The sequence below is a fragment of the Porites lutea genome, chromosome 3 (assembly GCF_958299795.1).
Source record: "Porites lutea chromosome 3, jaPorLute2.1, whole genome shotgun sequence".
Lineage (NCBI taxonomy): Eukaryota > Metazoa > Cnidaria > Anthozoa > Scleractinia > Poritidae > Porites > Porites lutea.
This window is the reverse complement of record NC_133203.1, coordinates 23,292,370-23,303,525: the sequence shown is the minus strand read 5'-3', so window position 1 is coordinate 23,303,525 and position 11,156 is coordinate 23,292,370. Positions and strand designations below refer to the sequence as shown.

At 38.0% G+C, this 11,156-nt stretch overlaps 1 long non-coding RNA gene and 1 pseudogene across 2 annotated transcripts; both read right to left on the bottom strand.

Annotated features, from left to right (window-relative positions):
• Positions 1–1,047: 1,047 nt before the first annotated feature.
• Positions 1,048–7,858, bottom strand: LOC140930730 (uncharacterized). Of its 2 annotated transcripts, XR_012164883.1 has the most exons (4): positions 7,443–7,593; positions 3,824–3,905; positions 2,930–3,012; positions 1,048–2,579 (listed from the first exon to the last, which is right to left on the bottom strand). It is a non-coding gene; the product is annotated as an uncharacterized lncRNA (long non-coding RNA). The 2 variants fall into 2 exon arrangements; XR_012164884.1 differs by lacking the exons at positions 3,824–3,905; positions 7,443–7,593 and adding an exon at positions 7,764–7,858.
• Positions 7,859–9,409: 1,551 nt separating this feature from the next.
• On the bottom strand, positions 9,410–10,944 carry LOC140929510 (uncharacterized; annotated as a pseudogene).
• Positions 10,945–11,156: the final 212 nt, after the last annotated feature.

The window sequence follows — 11,156 nt, the reverse complement described above, 5'->3', positions numbered from 1 at the left end:
TTCCGGAAGGATTAATTTACGGGCGACAATTTCATTACCTGGTCCCTACGAACAAAATACCGGTTTCAAAATGGCTGCACATGTTCCTGTATAATATTAATTCGACAGTGTAAAAGTTAGCAATGATTGTAAAGGTAGTTAGATCTCTAGCTGCCAATAACCGTCTTATTAAAGTGATACAATGTAGTGCCATTTGTTAACGCTCCGTGAAGCGGAAATTTACAGCTCTTACCATTGGGAATTGCATCAATTCCGGTTCCGATTCCATTCATTCAGTTCAAAAACTTCCTCGCACAAAAGAAGGCTTGATTCAAATCTGTGAATGAGTCTACATTTCGTTCCAGGAGCATGATTTCAATAATTGAAAGAGTAGAAATTACCAGGAAGCTAGCAGCCATATTGTAGTGACAGCGATATTTGGTCCGCGGTACATGTCGCAGAAAGTGCTCTTTGATTGGCTCAAGAGGGGGGTGTGACGGGGGTGGGGAACCCGCAGAATGTAAACACCGCGGAAAATACCCTTTTTAAATTTTTCAAGCAATGAAGACATTCTTGGTAGTCTCAACACTTCTAGACTGCTTTTACATCGAGTTACACGAGGGGCACCCAACGACAATTTTCGGAAAAATATCTGTTCAGAAGACGATTTGAGGTCTAGAATTTTCGGAACATTTGTTGTAAAATTTCTTGCTTGCCTGCCTCTTAGGATTTTCGAACATCTAAAAAATGGTAAAATTGCCCATTTTCAACGGATTTTTATCCTAAAAAGGTCACCTAGAATTTTCGGGAGGCTTTTTTCTGGCTGAAATTTTTAAACAGGTAAGTTTTGATCCCTAAAATTTTCGGATCACTAGACTTTCAGCTAGGAAATCCGAACAGATGGAAAATTTATAGGGGATAAAAATATGCCCATATCCACCGTTTAAATACTAAAACACGTTTAACAATGCTATGTTTAAGTGGTTTTGAACTATATTCTCGTTGGGTGCCCCTGTTACACAGAAATTTTTCACTTTCTACGAGTTTACCGTTACAATAAACGGTACCTTTTTCATGATCACCAACAACAATGTATTTTATTTAAGATCCATAAGCTTACAATATTTTATGCCCTGCAAGTAGCCATAGTGCTAATCTAGGCAGAACAAACATTATAAATAAAGGCGTTATTAAATTACATATTAAGAAAAAAGGAAAAGCAAAAAAGAAAAACCCCTCACACAAACTCAAGCATAGGGGTTTTGTTATTAGAAAAAATAGACTAAAATTACAATGGTTCATTTTCTAGGTTGTAGAGAAATAGAGAAACACTCCTTGGCAGATAATCGCGTTTTATAGTGATGTTTTGTGCTGAGTTTCGCAAACTTATTGAGGGGACTTTTGGAGCTGTCTTAGCGTGGACGTCATACAAGAAATAGCTTGGTTGTTGAAAGAAAAAAGACTGTAAAGGAAGACTGTGAGAAATTGTCCGATTTCCCTTTGTAACTCATTTTATGTCAGTTTCTTTGCGTAAATCACGCTCGAGATTCGACTTTTTAGTTTGAAATGCAATAATTCCGCTAATACGAGACATATGCAAATTTCCTCACACCCTTTTTTAGGTCTTTTATCCGTCAATCAGATACAATAAAAAGGAAGTGAATATTTAACAACGCGAAAGGGCTGGAGCTTCAGCAGTAAACTCGATACCTCTGAGTTCGAGAGCAAAAAACTTAAGCGCCTTTTGAAATTGGATGAAATAAAATCTTTCATAAGGTAATTTAGTCTTTTAGCTTTAATTTGATATATAACTTGCCTTTGTAGCCTTTGGCACCTCGTTTTCCTTTACCGAGACCTTAAATAAGGACTAACAAGTGCATGATATAAATTCAGAAGAAGCCGTGGAATGCCTTCAAACCATGGTAATAATTAAATTTTTCAACTGTCCAAAACAAATTCCACGCAACCTTATTCCAATGATTCTACAAACAAAAGTTTGCGTAGCAGACATAACTGAAAAATGTCGCAGACATTACATTTTGGGAAGCACATTTGTTATCATTCACTTTTCTTATCAGTGTTGCTGACTGTGGCTATGTCAATTTTTCCTGTAGTTACTTGTCTAAACATGAAGCTGTGAAATGATCATTTACTTTATTTATGTTCTGTTAGAATATTATATAATCTCCTGCTGACCTAGTGTGAAGCAATACCAGTCAGATTTTTTTTCTGCTATAATGAATCCTTAAAATAATTTCCAAATTAATTTCGTCACATCTCAAGTAAATGTTGTGAGGAAAAAAACCCTTTCAGTAGTGAGGAGATTATATTTTTTTCCCAAAACTGATTTAGCTACTAAAATTATCATTTTTTGTCATTCAGTCTGACTTAAAGACAGATAAAATGTAAATTTGCACTCAAATTTCACATAGTTCACGACATATTACATCACAAATTGTACTTAAAAAATAATACTCATTGTTGTTTTGGTGGTTGTCAAATTCGCCCTTTATCCCTGATCCATCCTTGATCGATGCACTTGACAGCTAGAGCACAACTCACAACAACAGCAGCGGCAGTCGCATCTAACCCTGTGGCAACTGAAGAAAAGAGAGAATTTTGCTTATTTGTTGACACAGATTTAAACTATGAAAGTTGCTAAGACCTGAATCTGAAGCTACACACTGAATTCCTACACTTTTCGAGCATATAACAACTAATCCAATTGATTATAAATTTCCTGAAATGTTGCGTACACACGGTTCCAAATGACCAATTAATGTCAAGGGTTGATTTGATAATTATTCACGGAGTTAAAATTTTCTAATGGCCATCATTTCTTTACCGCAGGTCAAGAGCGAACGGCGGACTGTTGTGTTGGTAGCCCCATGAACCTAGGACCCCTGCGCGCGTAATGTACTGTCATGAACATGGTTGTATACTCACTCACCTATGTAACTTCCAACATCAAGAACAGCAATGACTATAGCAATCTGATCAACTTCATTTGAACCAGGCTAAAGTGGATGTGAGCTGTGAGAGGATCAACAAAAGTAATTATTAAGTTAACATAAGGTAACTTGACCACAAAGTCACCCTCTTGAGCGTGATACCTTACAAAGATCCTCACAAGATATTCTACGTTGTCAAGGAAAAACACATTCATGAAGGAAATGCCTAGTTCTAAGACTAACACAAATTGTGGTCAATAAATTGCTACAGAATTAGAGAGGTCCTAACATTTCTTGAGAGTACCAGCCCAAATCCTCATGTGGCTGTGACTGGTTCAATTTTGTCCTTGGTATAAATTTAATTTTCCTTTGTTCTAAGCTCATTATCAGAGATGTACCCAAATACCACCAAAACAACAATTTCTTATGTTGAGCCTACTGATATGAAAACAATGTTTATTAAGGGTCAACTTCCTATATTTCTTCTTGCAAATCATAATTTTAGTCTTCTTTGGATTCAGCGATGAAAGCCAATGTGCACAATACTCTGAAAGGATGGAGAGAGCATTTTCTAGTCCTTGATCTGACTGGGACATCAAAACTAAATCATCTGCATATAGTAGACAGCTTAGATGGGATCTATTATTTGGTAGAACTATGTGATCTGTGTCCCCTTGGTCAAGTAGAAAGGAAAATACAAAGGAGTACCAAAATAAAAACCAAGGATAAAATGGAACCACAACAGCAGATAAGCATGCGATCCACTGCAGTAAGTTAAGGCTGGTGCTCCAAAAGGTGATGTAGGCTCAATTTCACATGATATACAAGAAATGTGAAAGAAGGAAATAAGATAGTACAGCAATAATTAAATCAATGCACCCTCTCATACGTACCATGGTGAAGAAAACTGTACAGCTCTGTGTACGGTTGCCTTGAGCAAACACCTCGACAAAAGTCAGATTAGTTGACAGCACCCTTAAATGAAATGGCAACGCGATATATTTACTTTTTTGCCGCATGAAACACTTTAGTCGTAAAGGATATACAGGTGAAATTTGGTTTTAAGCCCTATGATTTCAAATCTCATGGATAACAATTTTTGGGGTTGCGTGAAAATTCATGGGAAACCACTTTTATTTCTTTTAATGAACAGAAGGGCAATTCCATGCAAGACAATGACATTTTGAATTTTTTCAAATAAAATTTTGCACAATGAAACTTAACCAACAGAAAGCTGAAACAATGGGCTGTTTGAAATTACTGAGATCTTGTTCATCTTGTCCATGTGCCTAATGTGAGAAGGCATGAAATACAGAGAATTTGAATCTTGGAATTTTTGGAAGGAAATTTTAAAGTTTTAACATCTAAGAAAACATACAGTTAACATAAAAGTATGTGTGTATTATAATCTGTGCCTTACACTATCATTAGGCTATAAAATATTATCCGGCTACTGGCACTTTCCTAAGAAAATTGACATTGAATTTTTGTTGCGGACATTACGTAAGGTCAATTCAAGTGTCAAAAACTCCAGACTCCTCTTCCACCCATTTAAAGAAGTAAACTCAGTTGAAATGTTGGCTATATGTATTGTTTTTTCATCAAGAGACGCGGGCCTCATCGTCATCTACAAGACCACCTCCGAAATGTTTTTTAAACTATAATTAGAGTGATTTATTAAATATTATTTATTTATCATTATCATTATCATTATTGAGATTTTCAACAACACAAAATTTCTGCTGACAATGTCAATAGGCAGTCGAGAGAAGAGGTAGTGAGAAGTAATGGAATGATCTTTTTGAGGAAAGTTGAACAAATGCTCTCAAGTTGTACCACGAGAGACAAATGGGAAGTTGCAACTTTGACGGGCTGTCGTTCGTAGACCACTGGCCGGTTGGAGACGGCAAACTGTTGAGGTCGAGGCTGCAGGTTCCTTAAGTCCTTTCGCGCGTCGCAAAGTAATCAGGGAGGCTTGTCAGGCGGGCGGCAGCGCATTGTTTGTGCAAAGGGGAAGGACAGGTAGATGTGTTTTTTGGCAATGGTCTGTTTTCAGTTTGGGGGTTATATCTGATATCGACAATCTACACTGAAACTAAACAGGCCAGAAGAAAGCAACAAAAAGAAACATTAAGAAAGATGGTTCAATAATGAGTGTTTCGCTTGGAGAAAGATTTTAACGGAACTCTCTAACAGGAAAGTTAACATAGCAATTTCCTCTTGATGAAACTATAAGGCATAACTATCACACAACCCGCAAAAAAAACTACAAAAAGCTAATCAAATCTAAGAGGACAAAGCTCCTTTAGGGGTGATTCCATGTTGCAGACATTACGTTCAGATACTAAAATTAATATAAATTATTAAACCCCAATTTAGATGTCAAAATGTTCATTACCGGTGTTCAAACGTATGTAGAAAGTATTTTTTAGTGTCCCCTTTGTACCTAATAAAAACATGCTTTGGTTAGCTCTTAAGACCTTGAAGGTATGAGTTGAAGAAGGTGTGTTTCGGGCATCACAGTTTAAACAAACACTTTTTAAGGTAATGTTCTTTTACAGAGATTTTCCTGTGAATTTTTAACCTTAATTGTGCCTTCAAAACATAATAATAATATTAGATTTTTCAACTGTCAGAAAAAAATTCCATGCAACCTTGTTCCAGTGATTCTACAAGCAGACGTTTGCGTTGCGGACATTACACAAAATTGTTGCAGACATTACATTTTTGGGAACACACTTTTTATCATTCACTTCCTAGCTTCCACAACAATATGTCTGGGACGAAACGTCTGCAGCAAAATTCACTGCTGCACTTTCGTTCCAACGATATTCTGTCTCTATTACATCTCTTCGAAAGTACAAACTTCGATTTAAGCAGTACAGATGTTGAAAATGCTACCAATCAATTCACAAACGTTATGACGGAGGCAGCAAAACGTTCAGTCAAATTAAGTAGCCAAAAGAAATCTAAAAGAAAGCCAATTACTAAGAAGTGGTTTGATTATGATTGCAAAACTTTAAGATCTTCACTTAAAAAGTTATCTAACCAAAAAAAAACCGCAATCCTCTGGATACCGAACTCAGAAAAGAATATCATGTTCAAAATAGAACCTTTAAAAAACTTATCAAACAAAAAAAAACAACAACAATTTGTTGACTCTAAAATAAATGAGTTGATTAGTAATGAAAATGACCGCAAATTTTGGGATACTCTAAAGTCAATGAACGAAAACAGCTTGTCTTATAATAATATAACGAAAACCCGACCAATAAACTTTACGATCATTTTAAAACGATACACTCAGCACCTGATCCCAATACATTATCGGCATTTCAAATACACATGTTAAACGATAAAAAACGTTTGGAGGACAGCAACCATTTACAATCTGGATTCAGCTTGAAAATCAACCCCCTGACATAAAAACCCTTCTACTTTCCTATCCAAAGCTGAGAATAATTATTTGTCAAAACATCTGAAAAACCACCAGCTAAATTTGATAAGAACAAATAAAAAACTAAAATTCTACTCCGTCTTTAAAAATGAAACAAATCACTCTGAATTCATCAATCATATCCGGAATCCTGAACATAGGCGTGTAGCTTCCAAATTTAGGATAGGAAATCACAATTTAAAAATAGAAACCGGAAGACTTACAATCCCCAAAACTCCTGAAGACCTTAGAATCTGTGATCATTGCCACCAAAATTCGGTTGAAAATGAACTGCACATATATTATTTCACTGTGATCAATACCATGATTTGAGAAAGACTCTTTTTCTTAAAATCAACGACCGAAATACACTATTTACACATTACAATATCCATGATAAAGTCTGTTTTCTTTTTAACAATACTGATTCACATATCAGTAGGCTAGCTGCTAATTTGGTCTTTCAAGCATTTGAAAGACGAAAGAAACATAGTTAATTCTACCGTTCCATCATATCTGCATTCCCTTAAACTTAGCTGTTTATTACTGTTATTTTAATCGGTAACACCTGTACAAAATGGTAATACTGGCTAAACTTGTTGTTGTTGTTGTTGTATTCAAATGATAACTCCTCAACAGATATGAAAAATGTCCAATTAACTATACGTGAAGAACTGACTTCACACCAATATAATCTAATACGAAGTAACAAGAAACTAAAATTTTACTCAGTATTCAAAATTGACTGTCACAAAAGTGCATGATTGCTTGAGCATAATCAACATAAGTCCCCCCAGTACCGAAAACTCTAGAAAATTTTCGCATTTGCCCCTTCCATAGTCTTCGATCTAACTTTTACCGAGACATTAGGATTGGACATCCCCTTTTTAAGAATTTTGACAACAATGAAAAAACCCTCTTCGTATTTGACAATGTCGATCCTGATATCTGCAGACTTTCATCTCCTTACATGCAGTCATGTATGGAATATAGACAAAAACTTGTTCTTTCATATCATAGCCTTTGTTTTGATTTCAGATTTGTAACGAATAATGTAGGTAATACCATGCACTCACGTGGGAATACTGAAATAAAGCTGTTGTTGTTGTCGTTGTTTCTGATGAGTTGAATTCACTTGTCAATGTCCGAAGAAGGAGAAGAAATTATCCACCACACCTTGGATTACTGACGAGATCTTAGCTAAAATCAACTACGCACCCACCAAGACAAACTCGAGACCCAAAGGTGCTTATTTTGACCCAGAATTTCTTCCCCCCCCCTGCCGCCAAATCAAGGAAAACGAGACACGAATCGTGCAGCTAAAATGGCGGCGGCTATCATCACACGCGGGCCAATTCGATCAGCCACCCGCTAACTCAGTTATCATGGTAACTTACCCCGCCGTAGAGGACATGTTTCTCCTAAGCTTTTCTTTTGTCAAATTCGTATGGAGGCGACTGATGATATTTCCAATTCAAGCGAAGTTGGATTCTGCAGTTTTGTCTCTTACTGCGTCGACTCTGGTGGAGCCCAGGCCCTCTCTATTGAAGGGCGCGCAAAATAATTGTCCGTCTTTTTCTAAATAGCGTAAAACGGCGTAATCCGAGATTTGTTCGGATCGTGTTTTCTTAAGAAATTTGTTCACTTTTTTCAGTGTTCTTGTTCTGTATAAAAGTACTCTTTAGAGCGTAGAAATCAGTGCATACTTTTTGTTTGTTATACTCCTCCCATATTAGTTGTTGGGACAAGGGCCTCGGAAGCAGGTGGAGGTGGGGGGTGGGGGGGTTTGAGGGGAAAGGGGCGTGATTCGCTGGCCAACCTCTACCACACTTGAACGAAGCTTAGCCACTCTAAGGCCTTTTTGGTAATTCAGAAGTTAAGTCAATTTTGGAGACCACAGAAAAGACATCCATTTGTTACAGAGCCTCTTCTGTTGTAGGGTACCTTTTTCCAAAATCAGACAGATATTAACCCCAACAGATAAGCAATGATGTGTGTACTGCTTCAATATTCACTGCAGCAGATAGGTGGCCATTAGAGAAAGTGGATGAGTATTCATTGGTGCAGTTAGCTGCATGGTCATTTGGGAAATTACCACGTATTAATTCACCCTAACAGATAAGCAATGATTTGTGTACTGCTTCAATATTCACTGCAGCAGATAGCTGGCTATTAGAGAAAGCTGTTGAGTACATTCATATTGGTGCAGTTACCTTGTCATTAGGAAATTACCACATATTATTCACTGTAACTGGATAAGTAATGATTTGTGTACCGCTTGAATACTTACTGCAGCAGATAGCTGGCCAGTGGAGAAAGTCATTTGGGAAATTACCACATATTAATTTTCTGTCTGATTTTAGAAAAGGGCACCTTTCTCAGAGTCCCAACTATTGGCTAGAGTAGCTATCTAACGTTCCGTTATACAGTAGTGGTCATGCACGCAAGCATTGAAGTCATTGCACGCTGTTAGTTTATTGTTTCTCTGCTCCGGCCCATATAAGCTGTTAGGACAAGGGCCTCGGATGCAGGGGTGAGGGGAACAGGGGGAGAAGGGGTGTGGCTCATTAGCCAATTTCTACCATACTTGAAAGAAGCTTGGCCACTCTAAGGCCTTTTTGGTAATTTAGAAGTTAAGTCAATATTGAAACCACAGAAAAGACACACATTTGTTACAGACCCTCTTCTGTTGTAGGGTACCTTTTTCCAAAATCAGACAGATATATATATATATTTATGCCTCCTTGCCCGCTTGTCCTTTATACCCTTATTATAAAGAGAACCTTTGGCTAAATTCTGGGGTCATCAGTCCAGCTATGTTTGCACGAGCGCTTAAAGAAATAAGGGACAACGATGTGTTTGGGTATAATTTTGGCCACGCAAGATGGCCGATTTATTGATTAAATATAACATCTTCAAACAAATTTAATTAGCTATGATTATTTGATTTTTTACGCTCTGGCAAAGGTGAAGGCGGAGAAAAAAAGGCCACAAGGCTCCTGTAGGGAGGCTCGCCCCACCCGAAGACGGATGACCCAGAAAAGGCCGAAGAGTAAACAGTTCCTCAGCACCTGCTTGAGGACAAATTACTCATGAACTAGCTGCATGTGTTGATAAACTAGGTGTACGAATATAGCTTAAAAATGCATTGGACTTCCATCGTCCTAACTGGCGAATTTGTGCGTCAGAAAGACCTTTAGCAGCAGCCCAAGTGGCTGCACCTATGCGAAAACTGTGTGCTTTGTACAAGGTAGGGTCAAGATTACAAAATCTAAGAGCCCTATTAAGTTGTTCCACAAAAATTGATCTTTTTATTGGCTCCCCGCCCGGCCAGCAAAACAGGGGGCCACTGGTGGCCCCTCTAACAGAAATAAATGCTAAGACAGCTTTGACCGGGCAACCAGATTCTTCTTGAAAGATGTCAATAACAAATGGGCGCCCATTAGTACTGTGCTTATATTTATAAATTGTCAGTTGAAGAGCTACGACCTGCCCTTGGGTCGTCATTAAACGTGAAAGCTGATTAAGCCTAATCAGATTACTCTGATCACTTCCGTTAACTGTTATCTCGCCGATACGTAAAAATGCAAAAAAGGCTATATAGCACATAGCTGAAAACATCTTAAACTGGTAGGCTGACTCTGTAGTGTGCTGAAATGAGGCAACAAGCTGCCGCAAGATTGGTAGTGTAATAGGAAGACGTACATCACGTACCGGTGCTAACTTGCGATAACCTTTAAGAATTTGACGAATGATCGCAGTTTCCGTTGGATCATTCACACCTGCTAACTTGTGGGCATAGCCGATAGCAGATAAATAACTAGTTACAGTGGAGGAAGCATAATTATGCGAATAAAGATGTGGAACAAATAGTACTATAATCGCGGGCTGTAAAGGTAAGCATAAGACTTCGTTACCTAAAAAGGACTGAGCCCATCTCGTGAATAAGCTCCATGAGCGCTTGTAAGCGTCCTTGGAACACTTAGTGAGACTAGCAGACAGAAGTGTTTGTGCTACAGAAGCCAGCTCTCCGGTAGAAGATGAGGTGGAACTAAGGTTTGTTCGTGGTCCATGCCCTGTCCCAGGGACTTGAATTTCGTGACCTGTAAGCGCGATAAAGCGTCAGCCTTGACATTTAGCACCCCAGGCACGTGGACCGCCCGAAATAAAATATTATGTTTCAAACATTGTAAAACTAGTTCACGCAAGAGGACGATGAGCTTGTTATCTTTCGTAGTTTTCTTGTTAATAACGTCAACTAGACCTAGATTATCCGTGTCAAAAAGGACGCATTTGTTGGCCAGTTCTGACGCCCATATTGAAAGACTTATAACGATCGGAAACATCTCTAGCACTATAATGTTACGACGTAGCCAGGTTGAAGGCCATTGACCATAAAGCCAATGCGAGCCGAAAACTGCACCGTAACCTAAAGAACCTGCTGCATCAGTGTAAAGATGTAGTTTGGCTGACGAGAGCCAATTATAGTCTAAAAAGAAAGACTTGCCATTGTATGATTCTAAAAAGTTAAGCCATAATTTAAGGTCAGATTTTGTTTCCCGATTTAGACGAATAAAATATCGACGGCATTTAACCCCGACTGTCAAGTTAATTAAACGGCATAAAAAAGTTCGACCGGGCACTATGACAGAACAAGTAAAATTGAGAAGACCAATTAAGGATTGCAGTTCTCTTAAAGTTATCTTTTTCCGACGAAGGAAGTGTTGAATAGAGGCACGACATTTAGTAAGTTTGTCGCTAGGGAGCCGTGCTTCCATGTTCTGTGTATC